The sequence below is a fragment of the Thrips palmi genome, unplaced genomic scaffold, assembly GCF_012932325.1.
Source record: "Thrips palmi isolate BJ-2018 unplaced genomic scaffold, TpBJ-2018v1 HiC_scaffold_5, whole genome shotgun sequence".
In the NCBI taxonomy this organism is placed as follows: domain Eukaryota; kingdom Metazoa; phylum Arthropoda; class Insecta; order Thysanoptera; family Thripidae; genus Thrips; species Thrips palmi.
The window spans coordinates 4,532,723-4,553,918 of NW_023144632.1; the positions used below are offsets into that span (position 1 = coordinate 4,532,723).

Here is a 21,196-nt window from a genome sequence, read left to right on the forward strand (position 1 = left end):
GGCCGCAAGGTGGCGGCGAGGTTCGGTCCGGCCTGCCCGGCCCCTCCAGGCTCCAGCTTGCTCAGCATATAAACCTCTCTCATGCTGAAAGCGATTCCCCCTCCTCTTTTTCCCCGCTCCCGGCCACCAAATGCGATTCCACGCGGAGGACAAAAAATGGCAACGGTGCACTCGATGCGACGACAGCCGACAGCAGCCCTGACCCTCGCCGGTCGTGCCAGGTGCCTTCCGTGACCTGCACCGAGGTCGACCGCAGGGGAGCGGAGGCCAGTAGCCACTCACACGTCTATGCGCATCTACGGCCGCGTTACTATCGCAACTTTCCTCAACTGTTTCTGACGCTCAAATGAATGAGGGATGCGGAGCGATACGCCTGACTGAATACACTGGGAGAACTGAAGCCGACTGAAGCGTACTTTTTCACCGTTTTTGAAGCGGTGTGGTTGCTACGCATGGCCTCAAGCACGTTCCGCTTCTTCCGCCTATCCAAACGCATCGTAGAAATTCTTCTCTACGCTTCGACTTCAAGCATCAGGCCTTTAAGCGTAATGCTTCAATCAAGCGTACAACTGCTACACTTTCAGTTTTACCGTGCATTCTCAACGCCGTGCGGGCTGAGGCAGTTGAGGTGTCGGAATGCGGGAAAGGGATCGGCGAAACATTCCTCCCCTCCACGTCCACCTCACGCACGCCTCTACGCACGCACACGCTCTCTCCCCCCTTCCGCTCTCCCCCCCTCTCCCTCCCTCTGTTCACCCTCCACCCACACCTCTCTATACTTTGGCACACGTGCACACAATACTGCTTCCACGGACTGCCTCTCTCTCTCTCTCTCTCTCTCTCTCTCTCTCTCTCTCTCTCTCTCTCTCTGATCCACACCTACACGGACGCGGTGTGGCATGTGCGGCGGGCTTAGCGTACCCATCTCAGCAACGGGCAGGGGCGGGGTGGTTAAGGGGGAGGCAAGGGTGGCTGGAGAGGGGTCTGGAGGACGCAACAGTATTAGAGGGACTTACACTTCTAGCAATCTGTTGTTATGGACAGTTGATATTTTTGTTCTCGATTCCCTTGATAATCTGTCGTTTCTTTGTCCCGACATTTTCCATCGTGCCGGACACGTTTCGTTTTTCAGGAAGAAATTTGACTCTGTGTTAAGATGGCAAATGAAAGCGCAAAGATACAGACAATGGCCTACTCCCTTTCATACGCTAAAATGTTTATGAAAGGACTTTCATAGTATCGTACTTAACTATTGCCAATTTGTGCACATACCTAAGAACAATTTAACAAATGTATTAGGGAAAATATTTACATATTGTGATTTAGTATTTATAAAATTGTACCTTATTTATGTAGAAATGAGTACCTAACTTACACCTGCACAAATACGTCAATACTTAGGTACAAAAAGTCCAAAAGCATATTCTGTGCTGAGAAGCACCCTCACTCGTGCAAATCTTGTCAGAATGTCAGAAACCTGTCTGAAAACCCGATCAAAATTCGCGCACCTCTGAAAGCTGAAAACTTATTCTGATATTCTGCAGAACTCAGGCCATCAATTTTAGAATAAATTTTCAGAATTTCAGCATTCAGAGGACACTGAAAAAAATTCCGTACTTTTGTACGGAAATGGCACGGAAAAATATAGTACGGATGTACGGAGCGTCCGTACTTGCTCCATTTGAACCCACGTAAACGGGTACGGTAAAAAAGGACGGAAGTTCCGTAGTTGGCAAAGTACGGACGGTCCGGGCAAATTATTGACCAGACATGCTCCGTACTTTTTCCGTACTTTTTTCTAACAGTGGAGCGCGAATTTTGATCATGATCAAAATTCAGGATTTCAGACATGTTTCTGACAATGTGACAAAATTAACGCGAGTGCTGCGTCATTCAGAAATCGTTTATGTCCCATTTTGACGGAGCTCGGAACGAGTCCGGCTAGACTTGCCTTAGGACAGTGGCGGGGAGTGGGGTGGCGGGGTGGGGCGGGGCGTTGTGGAGCGTGGCGGGCGCGGAGGGCGAAAGTCGTGCGCAAAACGACGCGATAAATGTAGCAGCCCGTCCCCGGGCCGGCAGTGCGTAGCAGTGCGGTGTCACCGCCGCCGTCTGCCAGCTCGGGCGGGGCTGGCGGGGCTGGCGGGGCTGGCGGGGCTGGCGGGGCTGGCGGGGCTGGCGGGGCTGGCGGGGCTGCGGGCTGGCGGGGCCGGCTGGCGGGCTGGCGGGGTGGCGGGGCTGGCGGGGCTGGCGGGCTGGCGGGGTGGCGGGGCTGGCGGGGCTGGCGGGGGGCTGGTGGGGCTGGGAGGCGTTAAAGCGCGAATCAACACAACGGCGTCGCCACAGCCTCGTCGAAATGCGAGCCAGCGCGGGCCACGGCCAACAAGTAGGGAATATAACGAGGGAAGGGCAAAAAGCCGAATTAACACAAAGAGCGGGGAATGCCGAGAGGGAAGCGAACCGAGGCGAAAAAGAGCGCCGGGCAACGCTGTTGGAGAATGCATGACAGGGTGGGCGTGGCCCCCGGCCGCCCCCGGCCGCCCCCGGTCCGCTGCGGGGAGCCTCGCAGCAGCTAGGTGAATATTCATTTTCGTACGTGTCACAAACAACAAGAGTCCCTGCGCTGACAATTAAGTCGCCGTTTCAAAGAACAAGCGCCGACGCACATTCGCAACACACACGCACGAAAAAAAAAGACAAGTTGGAGCTTATGAACGGTTTTGCATGTGCGTCTAGCGAGTCCTGTATTTAGTCGTCGTGTACCTTCATCAGAGTTTCCAGCACGATCTTTCTTCTTGTCATGGTGATGGTGTTGAGGGGGGCTGCTATTGTTTTTATTGTTGTTAGTAATGTTGTTCTTCAGGGTGCGAAGCTCTCTGCAAGATAATTTGACGAAACTTGTCCCTGGTTAAATTGTTTCTGTTGAATATTTTTAAAGTGTTTTTTGTGAGCCTCATAAAGTAAAAATATGTCAGCACGTGCAAAATAATACGTAAATCGAAGTGATTATTGACACGTAGCGTTTATGTGGTAAAAAACCTACTTGCAAACACGCAGCGTGCAAAAAACGCCATTTTTATTACATACACGCAGGGAAAGCTTTCGTGTATTTAATATCGGACTACGTTAATTACGTGTGTCATGTGAAATCGGTCAGAATCACGCCCCAAAAGTTCAGAACCAACATACATTATTTTCGTCTCGAATTTTGGTTGTTTCGCGGATTATTTTCGACATTTCGCGTGCGTTGAATTGACTTTGTGTTGACCGGCTGGAGGGTAAGGGAGCGCGAATAACGGCAAAACGGCCGCGCCAGACGCGCGAGAGGAGCGAGGTTACAACAGAAACGCGCCACCCCAATTTTGCAGCAGTGCCGTCTACTTTTAAATTTGCCCGCGTGGGAGTGCTCGCGCCCCCTCCCCATCTCTCTCCAGTCGTCGCAAAGGTTTGGGGCTAATGAGCGTTCGAGCCTTCCTTTGACGCGCCTCCGTCATGGGCATGGGGAGCCGGGCGCGGCCGGGCGCGGCCGGGGCCTTTAGTCTGCCGGGGCCCGTAGTCCCGGGGCCCGCAGTCAGCGGGGGCGCCGCCATTCGGGGCACCGTTCCAGCAAACCCATTATTCAATTCAGACTTGTGCGACTCAGCAGACAAGCCAGGTAGAGAGGGGGGCCTAGAGGGCATGGGGAGGTCTTGCATGGCCTTGCAGTGGAGTGCCACGAAGCAATGCCAGCGAACGGTCATGGAAAAACGGCGCAATCTGTGCCAGAGTTGCTCGGCAGCTCGCGAAAGCCTCTTCGTCCCCGGTTCCGAGAGGTGAATCACTCAGCGTCCTAGTCTACACATGAGTACATGAGTACGAGTGAGTACACCTTGCTTTACTCATAAATTTCACGTTTATAAACGTTTTAAGGCTTTATTTAGCGTTTTAAAAGGCACTCAACGCTAAATCGGTCGAAAAACTGGTGAATTTCACCCTTTTTAAACTTGTGAGTACACTGAGTACGGGCAAATTTGTACACATGAGTACACTAGTGATTCACCCCTCGCCCGGTTCACACTAGGCGAAGCTTGCGTGAGAAAACATGTGGGAGTCTCAGAGTATAAGCGTGTGTGTCTTAGGCAAACGACAAGCGATGCCAGCACACATTTAAGCGGGTCGGGATCATCAACAATTCATCACAGGACCATCGCAGGGAGCGCGATTGCAAGCGGGAACGGCATATTATAAACTACAGCGGAAGACTATCAGAACCGGGGGATTGTGTTTCACAGCCTAGGTTGGACGCAGTAAACGCCAAAACTAAGCACATTTGCCAATGTTCAAAGATTTGTTCACATGTGAACAGAACAGGGCCGGTGCCGTTACTTGTTCACTGGTAGACCTGCCGGTTAAAATTTTATTTTCCATGCTTTCGCGGGTGATTTTCAACGCTGCAGCGCGAATAACACACTTTGACAGGTGTGCGAACAAAGACATCGCGACTGCGTGAATCATTCCATTGAGAGATTAAAAAAATAACGAATCAAAACTGGCAGGGAAACGCGCCATTTTGAAGAGTTCTGGACCACGCTATGAGGGCAAATCGACAGGGAGAAAAAGTTTGACGGCTTTCCGGAGCCGGGCCACGGCCTCTTTCCGGATTCTTCCCTTTCATGCGCGTGTTCGGGGAAACGAAACAAACTGAAAATAAACGAGAGAGAGAGCTCTGCGTTTTAATGCATTTCCGTTTTCTTTTTTTGCTCGGCCCTCTCGGCTGCTGCATTTTCCCAGCTAAATTTTCCCGCGCATGACGTTGGCCATCGCCTCTTTTCACGCCTCCTGCAGGGAGCCAATTTTACGTGCGCCGGTAGTCTTTTCATTTTGTCCAGTTAGTCTTTCTCTTTTTCATTCATTTTTATTGACTGGCAAAGTCACCTTTTTGCGAGGAAGCAGGTAGGTAATTCCGCTTAATGGCCGAATGTCGTCTCGGGCATTGCGGGGCATTGCGGGGCATTGCGGGGCATCGGCGAGCGTCTGCTCCATCGTGCGCCCCTTCCGAGCCCCGCTATGCGCGCTGGGCCTCAAGGTGACCCAAGTTGCCCCCAGGTGCCCCAGAGGGTTTACTCTCACGTCAAGTGGGCTGCTTACATCACGAGGTGCACGACGTGCATGCTGAGCGCAGAGCCCCTGCGAAGTACCGGGTAGGCCTCCCGGTGGACAGGCGCACGGAACGGGCTGCCTATCCCGGGATTCACAGGCGCTCTCAGCGGCCATCATCATATGAAAAGCCGGAAGCAGCAAAAAGTGAAAAAAATATGCGGGGACCAAAGAGGAGAAGATTGGTCATGTATGTGGACAAGACCGAGATACCATCGCACACCCGACGAGCTGCCCACTTCAAGGGGAAAAGACTCTTTCCGTGTCCTTCCCTCAAAAGAAGTCACCGAGGGCGGGAAACGAGGCTCGGGGGGGAAAAGGCGAGGCCTCTTTGCCTAAGAGGGGATTCGAACCCATGACGTCGGCTCCAGCTACAGGTGGGGCTGGCGGGGCGCGGCTCAGGGGTGCCAGGGCTGGCCGAGGCTGGCGGGGCGGCCTGCTGGCGGGGAGCCTCCCCCACGGCCCCCCGCCGCGTCGCGGTGCCGTGGAACCGCGCAATGCTCAGTCTGTGAGGCGCGCTGGTCCCGTTCGGAGGCTCGGCAGGCAGGCTCGGTCCCAGGCAGCGCAACACCCTCCGGCCCTACGGCCCTCCGGCCCCGCCGGATTCCGACCGGACCGGGGACGTGTCAGCTCTCGGGACCAGCACTCCCGGCACCCCCGGCACCCCCGGAACCCCTTGCACTCCCAGAACCGGGGCGCTCACAATCCGTTCTGTGACCGGCCGTCTCTGCTTCCGCGCGCGACGGTCTGTCGGAGTGGCACGCGCCGGCCCGGCGATGGATGCACCATGGATGGCGTAACCTAAACGTGAGTACCGCATCCCATGGGGACGTGCTTCGACGCGCTGCCCCGCACCCAAAGCTTCCGAAAACAAAAAGCCGGCGTCCCGGCTGAAAACGTCGAATAAATGATGGGGTCTCCGAAGAGGGCGGAATAAGGCGTCAGTAATGCACGGCGCGCCCTCATCGTGACGCTGTCAGCATTTATTATGAACGTGGCGTTGAAGGATGGAGGGCTCGAGCCGCCCCTGGAGCCGCGCTCAAGGCGCTGCACCCACTCCCGACCAGTGTAGCTACTCTGCAAACTGCAGTCACAGGGGCGGTTCCAGGAGCTCCCGACAGGGTTGTGTATATTTTGCCTAGTGCAAGGGCATGCGATGGGGGTTGCCTACCATCGGTTGTTTATGGGATCTGACAGGAAGCGATCGCGCCCTCCCCCTTTTTTGAATCGCGTCGCTGCAGTCAACCCCAGTCAGTGGAGCCACTCAGCCACTGCAGTAAATCCCAGTCGGTGGAGCCACTCAGCCACTGCAGTCAATCCCAGTCAGTGGAGCCACTCAGCCACTGCAGTAAATCCCAGTCGGTGGAGCCACTCAGCCACTGCAGTAAATCCCAGTCGGTGGAGCCACTCAGCCAGCCACACCACTGCAGTCAAACCCAGTCAGTTTACCTACTCCCAACCCCTGGAGCCCCCTCCAGGAACTGCAGCCGGGCAACTGTAGCTACTCCCACCAGTGTAGCCACTCCCAGCGACTGTAACCGCACTCGGGGCACTCTGGCTCCAGGCTGGTTCGGCAAATGCGGCAGAGCCGCGGTATTGGCTCTGGCAGCGCGGTTTGTGGCTTGGACACACAATGGTTCACGCTATCTCCCCTCGACTCGGCCGGGCGGCCCGGTGGGATGAGCGAGGCGGGGCTTGGAGCGTGGCTCGGAGCGTGGCTCGGAGCGTGGCCCGGAGCGTGGCTCGGAGCGTGGCTCGGAGCGTGGCTTGGAGCGTGGCCCGGAGCGAGGCTCGAAGCGTGAGTGTGGCTCGGAACGAGGCTCGGAACGTGAGCGTGGCTTGGCTTGGAGCGTGGCTCGGAGCGTAGCTCGGAGCGTGTCTCGGAGCGTGGCTCGGAGCGTAGCTCGGATCGTGGCTCGGAGCGTAGCTCGGAGCGTGGCTCGGAGCGTGGCTCAAAGCGTGGCGAGGGCGCCGATGGCCGAAGCCAACCTAATAAAGCCCGTCCCTCCCCCCACGCCGCCTCGCCCCGCTCAGCTCAGCGCGGCGCGACGAATTGATAGGCATCTGCTATGCAAATCCGCACGCGCGGCTGCGCTTGACAATTGTCTCGTTCCAGGGCGGGCGAGAGGCGGGGCCGAGGTAAAAAAAAATTGGAGGGTCTGCTGCCTCCATGAGCACGGCGCGAGGCACGGCCCGAGGCACGGCCCGAGGCACGGCCCGAAGCGGACGACGAAATGAAACGACGACGGTTTAATTTGGACAGTGAAAAGGGTGTTGCAAAGAGGTGCAGCAGTGGAGGGGAAGGGGCACACGTGGAGGAGATGGGTCTGAATCGATGGGGCGTGTCTCCGAGCGCCAACCGAGCGTGCATATCAGTTTCCATGACCACCGTTCGTTTGTGTGGATGCTCCTCTGGGGCCTCGTCTGGAGCGCTTGAAAGCGGAGCGAAAGGTCTGGCTGCAAGTGGACCGGGCTCGAGTGAGTCTCCCCTGTCACCTCCCCGCTCTCCCTGCTCTCCCAGTCCAATCCAGCCACCACACTGTCGAAAAGCAGCGCAGGTCAGTCCTGACGATCCATTCAACGAGGCTGGGCGTCAACGGCTCTCTCTAGCGAGCTATGATCAGGGAAAGGCGCTTTTCACGACCAAAGAAGGTTATTTCCGTCGCTCGTTTTTGGTGTCGGAGGGCTGGACTTTGATCAAGGCTTTGACGCCGGCAACTCACCCGGCACCGATTCTCATTTGTTTTTGTCGCGCGGAAGAAAGAAAATCGAGGATGACGTGCGCAACACCCCGAAGGCAACAAAGGGGCCAGAGGAGGAGGGGAGGGGGAGAGGAGAAAGAGCCCGGGCGAGTACCGCTGCAGCTGCGAGGCATCACGCGTGAAATTGCCTCCCCTGTCAATAAAAGGAGCTCACCCTGCCCGGCCTGCTTGCCTGCCTGCCTGGCTGCCTGCCTGCCGGCTAGGGCTGGGCGGTTTTTATATTTCAAAATCAATACCCAATATTTAAAATATTGAAATTTCTCTCAATATCAATATTTGGTATTGATATTGAATATATTGACTGTCAATATAAATATTGAGATATTGAAATATTGAAAAATTGAAAAATTGAAATATTGAAAAATTGAACTATTGAAAAACGCAAATATCGGAAATAGTAGATCGAGTAAAATGAAAGGAATAAGACAAGAAAAGGTAGGAAACGATGATATATCCATATCATACATTGAGAGCAGCCAGGCTCGGACTGGCCCCCAAAAGGCCCCGGCAGATAAGACCGCAAAAGGCCCCCGATCATCATTGTTTTTACCCTTCATGACCAACTTTGTGAGGCTGCCGCTCCCACACAAGTTGTGGTCAACGTCTTCCCTATACAGGGCATGAAAGAGTAGGGTCTTGAGAATACTAGGACGTTGAGGGAGGCCGTTTACGGCAACTAGATTGGGCACAGTGGCCGTCCAAAGTCAGCAAAATAAGCAAATTTCCGAGATTCGACCACTTTTTGACCAAATTTGGTCCCAAAATCGTTACGGTCAAAGGAAAAATCGTTGTGGTCAACGTCTTCCCTATACAGGGCATGAAAGAATAGGGTCTTGAGAATACTAGGACGTTGAGGGAGGCCTTTTACGGCAACTAGATTAGACACAGTGGCCGCCCAAAGTCAGCAAAATCAGCAAATTTCCGAGATTCGGCCACTTTTTGACCAACTTTGGTCTCTAAATCGTTGCGGTCAAAGGCAAAATCGTTGTGGTCAACGTCTTCCCTATACAGGGCATGAAAGAGTAGGGTCTTGAGAATACTAGGACGTTGAGGGAGGCCTTTTACGGCAACTAGATTGGACACAGTGGCCGCCCAAAGTCAGCAAAATCAGCAAATTTCCGAGATTCGGCCACTTTTTGACCAACTTTGGTCCCTAAATCGTTGCGGTCAAAGGCAAAATCGTTGTGGTCAACGTCTTCCCTATACAGGGCATGAAAGAGTAGGGTCTTGAGAATACTAGGACGTTGAGGGAGGCCTTTTACGGCAAATAGATTAGACACAGTGGCCGCCCAAAGTCAGCAAAATCAGCAAATTTCCGAGATTCGGCCACTTTTTGACCAACTTTGGTCCCTAAATCGTTGCGGTCAAAGGCAAAATCGTTGTGGTCAACGTCTTCCCTATACAGGGCATGAAAGAGTAGGGTCTTGAGAATACTAGGACGTTGAGGGAGGCCTTTTACGGCAACTAGATTAGACACAGTGGCCGCCCAAAGTCAGCAAAATCAGCAAATTTCCGAGATTCGGCCACTTTTTGACCAACTTTGGTCCCTAAATCGTTGCGGTCAAAGGCAAAATCGTTGTGGTCAACGTCTTCCCTATACAGGGCATGAAAGAGTAGGGTCTTGAGAATACTAGGACGTTGAGGGAGGCCTTTTACGGCAACTAGATTAGACACAGTGGCCCCCCAAAAGTCAGCAAAATCAGCAAATTCCCGAGATTCGGCACTTTTGACCAACTTTGGTCCCTAAATCGTTGCGGTCAAAGGCAAAATCGTTGTGGTCAACGTCTTCCCTATACAGGGCATGAAAGAGTAGGGTCTTGAGAATACTAGGACGTTGAGGGAGGCCTTTTACGGCAACTAGATTAGACACAGTGGCCACCCAAAGTCAGCAAAATCAGCAAATTTCCGAGATTCGGCCACTTTTTGACCAACTTTGGTCCCTAAATCGTTGCGGTCAAAGGCAAAATCGTTGTGGTCAACGTCTTCCCTATACAGGGCATGAAAGAGTAGGGTCTTGAGAATACTAGGACGTTGAGGGAGGCCGTTTACGGCAACTAGATTGGACACAGTGGCCGTCCAAAGTCAGCAAAATAAGCAAATTTCCGAGATTCGACCACTTTTTGACCAACTTTGGTCCCAAAATCGTTACGGTCAAAGGCAAAATCGTTGTGGTCAACGTTTTCCCCTATACAGGGCATGAAAGAATAGGGTCTTGAGAATACTAGGACGTTGAGGGAGGCCTTTTACGGCAACTAGATTAGACACAGTGGCCGCCCAAAGTCAGCAAAATCAGCAAATTTCCGAGATTCGGCCACTTTTTGACCAACTTTGGTCTCTAAATCGTTGCGGTCAAAGGCAAAATCGTTGTGGTCAACGTCTTCCCTATACAGGGCATGAAAGAGTAGGGTTTGAGAATACTAGGACGTTGAGGGAGGCCTTTTACGGCAACTAGATTGGACACAGTGGCCGCCCAAAGTCAGCAAAATCAGCAAATTTCCGAGATTCGGCCACTTTTTGACCAACTTTGGTCCCTAAATCGTTGCGGTCAAAGGCAAAATCGTTGTGGTCAACGTCTTCCCTATACAGGGCATGAAAGAGTAGGGTCTTGAGAATACTAGGACGTTGAGGGAGGCCGTTTACGGCAACTAGATTGGACACAGTGGCCGTCCAAAGTCAGCAAAAATAAGCAAATTTCCGAGATTCGACCACTTTTTGACCAACTTTGGTCCCAAAATCGTTACGGTCAAAGGCAAAATCGTTGTGGTCAACGTCTTCCCTATACAGGGCATGAAAGAGTAGGGTCTTGAGAATACTAGGACGTTGAGGGAGGCCTTTTACGGCAACTAGATTAGACACAGTGGCCGCCCAAAGTCAGCAAAATCAGCAAATTTCCGAGATTCGGCCACTTTTTGACCAACTTTGGTCCCTAAATCGTTGCGGTCAAAGGCAAAATCGTTGTGGTCAACGTCTTCCCTATACAGGGCATGAAAGAGTAGGGTCTTGAGAATACTAGGACGTTGAGGGAGGCCTTTTACGGCAACTAGATTAGACACAGTGGCCGCCCAAAGTCAGCAAAATCAGCAAATTTCCGAGATTCGGCCACTTTTTGACCAACTTTGGTCCCTAAATCGTTGCGGTCAAAGGCAAAATCGTTGTGGTCAACGTCTTCCCTATACAGGGCATGAAAGAGTAGGGTCTTGAGAATACTAGGACGTTGAGGGAGGCCTTTTACGGCAACTAGATTGGACACAGTGGCCGCCCAAAGTCAGAAAAATCAGCAAATTTCCGAGATTCGGCCACTTTTTGACCAACTTTGGTCCCTAAATCGTTGCGGTCAAAGGCAAAATCGTTGTGGTCAACGTCTTCCCTATACAGGGCATGAAAGAGTAGGGTCTTGAGAATACTAGGACGTTGAGGGAGGCCTTTTACGGCAACTAGATTAGACACAGTGGCCGCCCAAAGTCAGCAAAATCAGCAAATTTCCGAGATTCGGCCACTTTTTGACCAACTTTGGTCCCTAAATCGTTGCGGTCAAAGGCAAAATCGTTGTGGTCAACGTCTTCCCTATACAGGGCATGAAAGAGTAGGGTCTTGAGAATACTAGGACGTTGAGGGAGGCCTTTTACGGCAACTAGATTGGACACAGTGGCCGCCATTCGCACATTTCTTAATGAACCTACGGGACGGGCCAAAGTTGCCGATGTATATCGCTACTTTTCCTGTTATTTCAGTATGGCCCCCTTTAAGATGAGGTTTCATGGGTTCATATGGAATACAAGCAAGTTCTAGAACGGTGGTGAAACAAACAAGGCTAAACAAGCCACATTTGCGTTGAAAAACAGTCGTTTAGCGCTGGATTGACTTCAATATCAGATATTGAAATATTGAGATCAATATCATGTATTGAGATATTGAGACCAATATCAATATCGAATATTGATATTGGTCATTTCAATATGCCGATATTGAAATTTCAATATAAAAAATATTGAAATTGAAGTCAATATATTGAAAAACCGCCCAGCCCTACTGCCGGCGGCCGAGCTGGCGGCCTAATCGCATCCACTCATCTGGCCACTCAAAGTCTCGCAATGCCACCGGCTTGGGAGTGGGGCCTCCGACACATTATCCTGGGCATCATCAGCTGCGGGCCAGGCGGACGGCGGAGCAGTTCAGGAGGAAATTCCGGGCGCGTTTTGAACCCCCACCCTTCTAGACGGGGCCACGATGGTGTCGATGGATTGCTCGTTCAACGGGCAGTCCTCGAGGACGTCGAGGAACGCCTCTCGTCCCGCGCGAGGCGCGAGGCCGCGGTCGGAGTGCAGCGCCGCGGCCGCAGCCGGTCGCGCTGTAAAGCACTGCCGCTGTTTGCGCTGCTGCCGCGCTGTGCTTTCGGATCGATGGCCGGATGGCGCGGCCCGCGCACTTCACCTGTGTCGCATTATACATTCAAATGGCGCGCTCCGTAATCAGTGGAGGAGCGGCACCGCCGGGCACCGCAGCCCCGCGATGAGGCACGAGCCGCGAGGCGAGCCGCCAGCCGCCGCCTGCACTGCCGAGGAAACGCTAGCGCGCTAGCGCCACCAACGTGCCGTCGGTACACCCGGTCGACATGCCTGACGACATGCCCAGCGCCAGGCCCGGCGCAGTTTCGTGGTCACACCCTCATTCACCAAACAAAGGCATAAAAAAATGATGACCAACCAGGGTGTCAATGAGTGCACTACAAAATCCACTGTGTACTTAGTATACATCTATAGGAGTGTACTTGGCAAGTACACATCTATAGGAGTATACTTGCCAAGTACACATCTATAGGAGTATACTTGCCAAGTACACATCTATAGGAGTATACTTGCCAAGTACACATCTATAAGAGTATACTTGGGCAAGTATACACCTATGAGTATACTTGTGAAAGCGGATAGGCGGTCCAAGTACACTCCTATAGATGTATACTTGCCCAAGTATACTCCTATAGATGTATACTTGCCCAAGTATACTCCTATAGATGTATACTTGCCCAAGTATACTCCTATAGATGTATACTTGCCCAAGTATACTCCTATAGATGTATACTTGCCCAAGTATACTCCTATAGATGTATACTTGCCCAAGTATACTCCTATAGATGTATACTTGCCCAAGTATACTCCTATAGATGTATACTTGCCCAAGTATACTCCTATAGATGTATACCCTCGTAAAATGGCCTTAATTAAATTTAATAAATGTTATATTAAATCTTTATTAAGTTTTCATTAATATTTAACAAATACCAGTTTTATTAAATTTAATTAACTTTAATGAAGTTTCTTATTAACTTTTGTTAAGGGCCCGTTAATAAGGCCAGATTGGTGAAGCAGCTACCAATAATGCATCCAGGTAGCACATCATAGGCTCTTTCCGTTAACAAAAACTAGTTAAATATTGTTAAAATTAACAAGTTTTAATTCAATTTTTTGGTTTTAATTAAAATCTTTTAATAAAATCCCTTGTTAAAGTTAAAGTAATTTAATTAAAGAAGTTTTGATTAAAATCGGGCAATGTTTGAACTGGTTCGATAATTTCGGATGGATGTTCGACAGAGACCCTCAGGCCGGGTCAGATCCCCCTAGTCACCTGCCTAGAGGAACCAAGTCAAAAATTAGGAGATCGGACTCCTCTGAGCGCGACTGGTTCAGAAGGATCCGCCTGCGCACCTTATGCTAGCGGCTATGCTAGTGAACTCCGCGAGCTAAGGGATTGAAGTAGACGGCAGCGCCATCTAGCGGCATACAAGTTTTTATTAAATTTAATTAAATCTTGCATTCATAGGACTGACTTAACATTATCGTATTTATTGCCTTGAAAAGCGCGTGCTTGATGTCGATGCTCAATTAATGGAAGCTAATCCCTTTCCTCGCTTTTGTCCCGTTCAATTCACGCTGTTCACGAAGACAAGCCTCTAAACTTATTGACATGATTAAATTAGATCGTAACATAATCCGTTAACTTAATCCAGGGCAAGTGTTCACTTTAATCAAAGAAGTCTTTAATTTAGGAACATCCGTAACAAACTCAAATTAAACACCGAACTAAACTTAACAAGACCGTCCAATGTTGTTAAAGTTAATTACAAACGAGTTTAATAAAGAAATATTTTTAACAAACATTAATGTAAGGTTCAAATTAAATTTTGTTAGATCATTTTTTTTAATAAATCCAACTAATAAATTTTTGTTAAACACGGCAATTTAACAAAAGAAGTTTAATTAAAGTAGGCGATTTAATTAAAAGTTAATTACTCTTAACAAAACTTTAACAAAAATTTTATAAAATTTAATTTAACGTTTTTACGAGGGTACTTGCCCAAGTATACTCCTATAGATGTATACTTGCCCAAGTACACTCCTATAGATGTATACTTGCTCAAGTATACTCCTATAGATGTGTACTTGGCAAGTGCACTCCGATAGATGTACACTAAGTACACAGTGGATTTTGTAGAGTGACGTCCACAGGAACGGTGTGGAATGCCCCTGAAAGGGCGTGAATAGTGGAGGACTTTAGGCCCAATTTTTATGCCCTTCACAAGGGCCTTATTACGCCCTACAGGGTGCGAAGGACTCTAAAGCCCTGACGGGGGTAGTTTGTTTGCCTTTGTTGTGCATACCCGTCGCCGTGCGTGGCGCACACCGGGCCCTTCCTATTGATCGTCCACACCGTGTCGGCCGTCCCAACGCCGTGCCAACGCCGTCCCACGAGACCCAGGGCGATGACTGGGGGCGTGGCGGCGAAGCTCACACAGTGTAGCCACCGGGATACTCCAAGAACACTTGGCGCATTTCCGTCGCGATAGTCTTTACGCGGAGTGCGAATGTTGGTGCCCGTGGATCGGCCGTAAAAACGAGGAGTTTATTGCTGCCGTCGTGTTTGCTTTGTCTCGGGTTGAGGGCTGTCCAGAGTTATTTGCAAGGTCCACGCCGCTGTAAATTCGCACTACCCTGATAGAACTGGGACGTCACTCGGAAGTCATTTTGCACATCCAAATTCGTCCCAACTCTTCCAATTCCATCCGTGTTCGTCCAAATACGTCCATTGACTTCCCCAGTCGTCCAAATGACTTCCAACGACGTCCCCCGACTTCCCTTGACGTCCCCACCACTTCCCTTGTCTTCCCACGACTTCCACCGACATCCCTGCCACTTCCATTGTCTTCCCACGACTTCCACCGACTTCCCGCCATTTCCATTGTCTTCCCACGACTTCCACGGACATCCACGCCACTTCCATTGTCTTCCCACGACTTCCACCGACATCCGCGCCACTTCCAATGGCTTCCCACGACTTCCGCCGACGTCCCCGCCACTTCCATTGTCTTCCCACGACTTCCACCAACATCCGCGCCACTTCCATTGTTTTCCCACGACTTCCACCGACGTCCCCGCCACTTCCATTGTCTTCCCACGACTTCCACTGACATCCGCGCCACTTCCAATGTCTTCCCACGACTTCCACCGACTTCTCGCCACATCCATTGTCTTCCCACGACTTCCACGGACATCCACGCCACTTCCATTGTCTTCCCACGACTTCCACCGACGTCCCGGCCACTTCCATTGTCTACCGACGACTTCCACCGACATCCGCGCCACTTCCACTGTCTTCCACCGACATCCGCGCCACTTCCACTGTCTTCCCACGACTTCCACCGATATACGCGCCACTTCCACAGTCTTCCCACGACTTCCACCGACATCCGAGATAAATCGAGACAAGTCGTGGGTGGGGGAATGGGTCCGAGGTGGTCCCTGGACGCCGGATGTGTCAGTCTGGCTCGGACCTGCTTTGAGTGAGGACCTACCCATTGCTTGGTCTCGGTGACACGGTAGGGACGTCATCGGGCACCCCATGAGGTGGCCGATGACGTCCTCCTGGGGACGACTAAGTACGAAAGCTGGCGGAACTTCAGCCCGATTACGCAGCCACATCCAAGAAAGTGCAACGATTTCCGCCGACTTCCCTCGGCTTCCAACGACTTCCACGTCCCGCGACTTCCCACGACTTCCCTCGACTTCGACTTCCACTATCGACTTCCATCGACTTCCCTCGACTTCCTGCGACTTCCCACGACTTCCCACGACCTTTCTCGACTTCGACTTCCACATCGACTTCCTTCGACTTCCATCAACTTCCCTCGACTTCCCGCGACTGCCCTTGACTTCCCTCGACGTCAAACGACTTCCCACGATGTCCGACGATGTCCCACGACGTCCCTCGACTTCCCACGACTTCCCTCGGCCTCGACTTCCGTCGACTTCAATCGACTTCCATCGACTTCCATCGACTTCCATCGACTTCCATCGACGTCCATCGACTTCCGTCGACTTCCATCGACTTCCATCGACTTCCGTCGACTTCCCACGACTTCCCTGGACTTCCCTCGACTTCCCACGACGTCCCTCGACGTCCCTCGACGTCCCTCTAAGTCATGGGAAGAAAATGGAAGTAACGGGGATGTCGGTAGAAGTCGTGGGAAGCCTATGGAAGTGGCACGGATGTCGGTGGAAGTCGTGGGAAGTCAATGGAAGTGGCGGGGATGTCGGTGGAAGTCGTGGGAAGACAGCGGAAGTGGCGGGGATGTTCATGGAAGTCAGGGGACGTTGTTGGAATTGTCATGGAAGTCGCCGGACGTCTTGGGAAGTGGCAGGGAAGTCGCCGGACGTCACTGGAAGTGGCAGGGAAGTCGTCGGACGTCTTGGGAAGTGGCAGGGAAGTCATCGGACGTCTTGGGAAGTGGCAGGGAAGTCGTCGGACGTCTTGGGACGTGGCAGGGAAGTCGTCGGACGTCCCTGGAAGTGGCAGGGAAGTCATCGGACGTCTTGGGAAGTGGCAGGGAAGTCATCGGACGTCGCTGGAAGTGGGTCGGGCGACTTGGGAAGTGGCAGGGAAGTCGTCGGACGTCTTGGGAAGTGGCAGGGAAGTCGTCGGACGTCACTGGAAGTGGCATGGAAGTTGTCGGACGTCTTGGGAAGTGGCAGGGAAGTCATCGGACGTCTTAGGAAGTGGCAGGGAAGTCGTCGGACGTCTTGGGAAGTGGCAGGGAAGTCATCGGACGTCGCTGGAAGTGAAAGGGAAGTCGTTGGACGTCCCTGGACGTGGGTCGGACGTCGCAGGATGTAAACGGAAGTCGTAGGATGTCCCTGGACGTGGGTGGGATGTCTCGGGAAGTGGCACGGACGTCGGTGGAAGCAACTGGGAAGTCTGGGGAAGTCTTCGGACGTCAATGGAAGAGAGATCTTGACTTCCGGCGACTTCAAAACATGTTACATTCTGGAATTTCCTGGAAGTGGGAGCGAAGTGGCTTCGTCCGCTGAGTTCCAGACTGGAACTCCCAGCTGGCGACTTCCCTGCTCTTCCCAAAATTCCCATGAGGGTACTCTGCGACGGCGTGGACCTTTCGGTGTCGACACTGTAGAGGCGGGCGCAGCGGGCAGCGTTGGCGCAGTTACAATCCCTCCAATCTGCGGCGAGGCGGCGAGGCGAGGAAAAGGCCGCGTGGGATTTAATTGGTTGAGATTAAAAGTAAGGCAAACATTCTGAGGAACTCGGCGGTGGCCTTCACAGCCTTCGCAGGCACAGCGCGCCGCCGCGCCACGAGAACGGTTATTCTCGACTGTTGTTCTTTGACTTCCCTGGCGGGTCGGCTCTCGGCCACTCGAGGAATGCTGTGCTGCGCTCTCGGTTCCTCAATTTCCATCATTGGTCCTCCAGCGGGGCCCAGCGGGGCCCTGCAGAGTGGCGAGGAATAAGCAAAGGGCCGAGGACGGAGGGCGCACAGTGGGCCAGAAGCCGGTGGAGGCGGCCAAAACTCTAGACGCGTTTTGAGCTCCAGAGTCGCTAAATGGGACTCGAACCAAGCGTGTGACCCCACCAATGAATTCCTCGTTCGAAGAGCAATCGATTGGTGGGGTCACACGCTTGGTTCGAGTCCCATTTAGCGACTCTGGAGCTCAAAACGCGTCTAGAGTTTTGGCCGCCTCCACCGGCTTCTGGCCCACTGTGGGGCGGAGGAGGAAGATGACGTCGGTGCATGTTGATTGGCGACCGGCAAAGAGACGGCCTGGCACGGCCGAGTCGGGCCGATGTTACTGGAGAAGAGGGTCCTCCAGGAGCCGCCCGCCCCGCTCGACACGGGCCCCGCGGAGTCGACCGTCCCGCAGTGGCAAAGTGCTGAGCATCAGGCCTGCGATGCGGTTCGTTTCCTGCTGCGCGTAACCGAATTTGGACCCCCCTTCACAGACAGACACGGACTGGGAGGAGACAGCCAGACAAACACAGAAGACATACACACCGCACTTCTTTCCTCAAATCCCGTTTCCTACTTCACGCGCCTCCCCAGACTCATTCCCTGGACTCCCACAGGATTACAAGGGGAGGGACGACCCGGCTGGCCTTGCTGCCGGCCCGGCCCGGCGCGGCGCGGCGCAGGGAGCGAGGGAGCGCCCGTGAAGTCGGAGGTAGGCAGCACGCAGCGCGGCTAGGGGCTGCGGGGCGGGGGCTTCTTGCTGCCGATCTCGCCGTGCTGGCGTGGTGCTGGCGTGGCACAGTGGGCCAGAAGACCGGTGCAGGCGGCCAAAACTCTAGGCGCGTTTTGAGATCCAGAGTAGCTAAATAGGTTTCGAACCGAACGTGTGACCCCACCAATGGTTTGCTCTTCGAACGAGGAATCCATTGGTGGGGTCACACGGTCCGTTCGAGTCCCATTTAGCGATTCTGGAGCTCAAAACGCATCTAGAGTTTTGGCCGCCTGCACCGGTCTTCTGGCCCACTGTGCGTGGTGCTGGCGTGGTGCCGCCGGTTCGCATCACGAGGCCGAGATGAACGCGGCTCACGCGATTCGGAAATCACGCCACGGCGTGCTGCTGCCTGCCCCGCACTGCCGGGCTCGCCTGGCTCGAGCTCCGGGACGATGGGGACGATGGGGATCGCCTCGGCATTGGTAGCGGTCTATATCTGGCGGGAAATCCGATTTAGGATGGAATCGGCCATCAAAGCCGCGGCGCGGCGGGGCCGGGCGGGGCCGGGCGGGGCGCCTCGGCACCGCCACTAATCATCCCCGCCCACAGCAGCGGCGAAGCGGCGCGAGTAATGAGCTGGGCGCGCTCTGTGCTCCGCCAGCACGGCCAGCACCGTCAGCTCTAGCGCCGAAACACGGGCCGCGCCAAGTTCGGGTTCGACTCCCGGTTGGGCGTGTTTGTCTCCCTTGCCTGCCGGCGACACTCGTAATGGCATCAATTGAACACGTCAGTCCGTGTTCGCGCGGCGTGGCGGCGTGGCTGTCGTCCCGGGCTGGCGCGCCATGGCGCCGCGCCGAGACAGGCCGAGACGTGCCGGCCCGGTCGTTGGGGGTCTTGGCGGAGCAAGCGGGGCAGGCGGAGGCTGGCGGCAGTATCTCTCGCCGTACACGAGCACACGCCGCGGGGCTTCGACAGGCGAAGCAGGAGAAGCAGGCGACGCCACGCGGCACGCCCCCGCCGGAGGCAGCAGGCCGGAGGCAGCGGCCCCGAGCCCCGCTGTTGAACTACGGGAAATCAATGCCGAGAGGGCGGGTGCCGAGCGCGCGGCCAAGGGGAGGTCCTCGCCAAGCCTCGCCAAGCCCACCGCGAGTGTGCTGGCAGCCTGGGAGCGGACCCTGCGGGGGAGGGGGAGGGCCGAAGTCGCGGCCCAAGTTGCCCTGGCGTGCGCGGGGCCTGGATGGCCTGGAGGCGGGGCAGCGCCAGGGAGCGCCCGAAGTGCGGTGGATGCGGGCCTCACGGCCTACCGCCACTTGTACCGACCTGGCCGCACCGCGGGCCGCCCTCTGCACCACCCCGCCACACGCACGCCGTAATTTTTGGTGCCGAATCTGAAATGGAAATGGCTGGGGGATGCTAATGGCGTGTATTGATTATGGATTGGGATGCACAGGGGCGAGCTCGGCCGGCCCGGCGCAGGTGGGCTGGGCCCCTTCAGGGGCTTACTGCTGTAGTCCGGCCGGCAGGCGAGCACAACGGCCCGGGCGGGCAGACACCACTCATGGCAGGGGGGCAGCTCTCTCAGAGGATTTGCATTCAACATTTGCTGCGGCTCGGATCGGTACGAGTGGATTCCTCCCTTGTGGGACACTTCATTTGCGCCATCATTATGGGATGGCGGTAGTGCTGTGCACTCGACGAGTTCAAAACGGGTCCAGTGTTGTGCCCATCGAAATCCTCGCTGTGCAGCGCTTCCATTAACGGTGGCGCGAGGAGGACCGCGCTAGACTTGAAGCGCTGTGTCAGCGATGGGCCGGGCCATGGCCTGTAGCGGCCGTGGAATAATTGTGTAGCAACCCGAGCCAAACGTTAGCCTCCTCCCTTCCCCCCCTTCCCCGGTTTTGCCGGTCCCCTTCGCACTGGGACCCGCCATTCCATCCCATTCCATTACCCCGCAGTCCCAGTGACAACCTACCCACCCCCACTCCCCTCCCATCCACTCACTGCTCTGGCCGAATGCAATCGTTTGCCCTACCACATTGATGGGAACAAAACAGACAGAAACGCTGGGAAACAAAAAAATAAATAACACGCGGAAAGGGATTACCGGGCCGCTCTGGTTGGCGGTTTGAAATCATTTCCTCTCGCTGGATCAGCACTGACTGGACCGTGGGCATGTGAAGCGGTTAGGGAGCTCAGCGCTACCAGGAGGTGGCCCGCGTGCCTGCCCCGCGTGCCTGCCCCGCGTGCCTGCCCCGCGTGTGGCAGCACTGGCAGGACGGGCAGGACGGGCAGGACGGGCCGCAGTGTCGCCGCATTCATGGAGGTGATCCATCCCCGTTATGGCCGTGCGTGCCGCGCCATGCCGTGCCGTGCCGTGCCGTGCCCCGCCGTGCCGTGCCGTGGGAACGCTCCCAGTGCGAGGTGTGCCATTACGCAGGGTGCTGCGGGGTTCGGCGGGGTGCGGTGGGACACGGTGGTGAGTGTCAGGGCGTGGCGGGGCGCGGCGGGGTGGGGTGGACAGCCCCCATATCAGATATTAATGTCGCCGATCAGGGTGGCACCGACACCCCTGTCGCCTGCCCACCCTCTCCCTCCGCTTGGCCCCGGCTGTCCCGATCGCCTCGGCCTCCCGTTTTTTCCTTCACTCACACTCTTCCATTTCCGGTGGCATTTCCGTCACTTCCTCCCAGACTGCGCCCCTCCGGCTGTGCCTCCGGCTGTGCCGACGGACCGCCCGATAACATCCCCGGCTGCAACACTTTGCGTTTCGCACGAAACCCCCCGGCGGCGCGGACGTGC

The 21,196-nt window shown here is 54.3% G+C and overlaps 1 protein-coding gene across 1 annotated transcript in view; it reads left to right on the forward strand.

The window, feature by feature from the left end:
• Positions 1 to 5,651: 5,651 nt before the first annotated feature.
• The window catches only part of LOC117650783 (regulating synaptic membrane exocytosis protein 1), a 100,918-nt gene continuing 85,373 nt past the window's right edge, over positions 5,652 to 21,196 (forward strand). Inside the window, exon 1 of the mRNA XM_034394385.1 lies at positions 5,652 to 5,940. The gene's annotated coding sequence lies outside the window, so the exon portion shown is untranslated. The remainder of the gene's footprint in view (positions 5,941 to 21,196) is intronic.